Raw genomic sequence first — 2072 nt, forward strand, 5'->3', positions numbered from 1 at the left:
TCTTATAAAGCTGAAAGAAACCATCTGGATTGGTCTTTGCTTCCCTGGCAATTTTAATCTTATAATTACGTTTCGCTATACGCGTACTTTTCTTTACTGTTCTAGCTAAATCGTTGTATCTGTCCCTTAGGCGCGTTTCCCCCTTCTTGATTCTAACATACAATCCTCCTTTCCTTCGTATTTCAGTTTTCAGCCTGTCTGTCATCCATCGCGGGTAATTACCTGTTGACCTGGCTTCCCTGTGAGGTATAAACTGTTGCTGACCTAGTTTAATCTCCCTGATCAGACTACTGTACTGTCCTAATATATATATATATATATATATATATATATATATATATATATATATATATATATATATATATATATATATATATATATATATATATATATATATATATATATATATATATATATATATATATATATATATATATATATATATATATATATATATATATATATATATATATATATATATATATATATATATATATATATATATATATATATATATATATATATATATATATATATATATATATATATATATATATATATATATATATATATATATATATATATATATATATATATATATATATATATATATATATATATATATATATATATATATATATATATATATATATATATATATATATATATATATGTGTGTGTGTGTGTGTGTGTGTGTGTGTGTGTGTACAAATAAACCTGGTAATAAAACGAAAATCGGTTAAATTCTATTATTAAATAAAAGTTTGAGCTGAACGGAAGCCGTGTCTGGTATCAGGCGCGGGAACGAAATGAACGGACGATCGTGCTATTTTATGTTATTTTCATGAGGTTTTATATTTATTTTGTTTTCCTTTTTCATCTATATTTATTTCATTTTTATTTCTTATTTTTTCCTTTTCTTTTTTAATTTTCCTTTCTTTTCTATCCATATTCATCCAGTGTTTCGGTGCTGAGTGATTTGTTGTTGTTGATGTTGTTGTTGTTGTTGTTGCTGTTGTTGTTGTTGTTGCTGTTGTTGTTGTTGTTGATGTTGCTGTTGTTGTTGTTGTTGTTGTTGTTGTTGTTGTTGTTGTTTTCCTAATCTCATATTTCTTCTTTTCATTTTTTGTGTGCTTGACTCCCACTGATATTACATTTTTCGGCGTTCTGTTTTTTTCTTTATTATTATTCATTCCATCTGTCATTTTTTTTTCTTTATTTTGTTTCATTGCTTTCCCTCGAGTTCGTGTTGATAGGCAAAAAACTACGTACGGTCTCTCTCTCTCTCACTCTCTCTCTCTCATAAACAAAAGGATACAAAGGGGCATAACTAGCTAAGGGAGCCCTCTTCCATAAGGGCACCTATTCCAAAGCTACCTCAGTAGTTTGTTCTTTTATATTAGTGTGAGAGTGGGCCCCCTATAAGTCCGTATTGTTCCTTGACACTGTCACTTAAGGGGGGCGTGCGCGACACCACAGATGGGCAGCTGTCTTGACGCGCTGTGTGCTCAAGCCTGAGAGGTCCACAGTGTTGCTGTGGCACAGGTGAAGGCCCGCTGACACCTCAGCGTACGGGTCCTCGGGACTTCGAGGAGAAGATCACCGGACGCTACCGCTCTCGTAGCTCGCACTGACCTCCTCCACGGGACTCCGAGGGCCGCGAGGTGTGGTGTGTGCTGCACCTGGGCCTTGTGCAGCACTGTGAGTGCGCCGACCCTCCTGCGGTGCTCCAGACTATCCATCTGGTGGCAGGGAACGTCCTATCTCGGGTGGTGACGGTGGTGCTGGTGTTGTTGCTCTTGACATTGACGGTGTCCCCTTTGTCGTCCCTGATTCTGCTGCTGGTGCTGATGGTCACTGGCACCGTATATGAGGCGTTCGGCACGCCTCTGCACCCGGTCCAATAGGGGGAGGTGGCACTGGGCGCTACTCATCCATGTGAGGGGGCTGTACTCCATGATGGGCCTCACCTAGGCCTTGTAAAGCCTGAGGAGTCCATCAGTGTTGAGAAGGTGGCGGACTCGACGCAGGAGTGTCACTCTCAGGGACGCCTTGCACGCCGCGTTCTCGAG

This window comes from Eriocheir sinensis, chromosome 1 (assembly GCF_024679095.1).
Source record: "Eriocheir sinensis breed Jianghai 21 chromosome 1, ASM2467909v1, whole genome shotgun sequence".
In the NCBI taxonomy this organism is placed as follows: Eukaryota; Metazoa; Arthropoda; class Malacostraca; order Decapoda; family Varunidae; genus Eriocheir; species Eriocheir sinensis.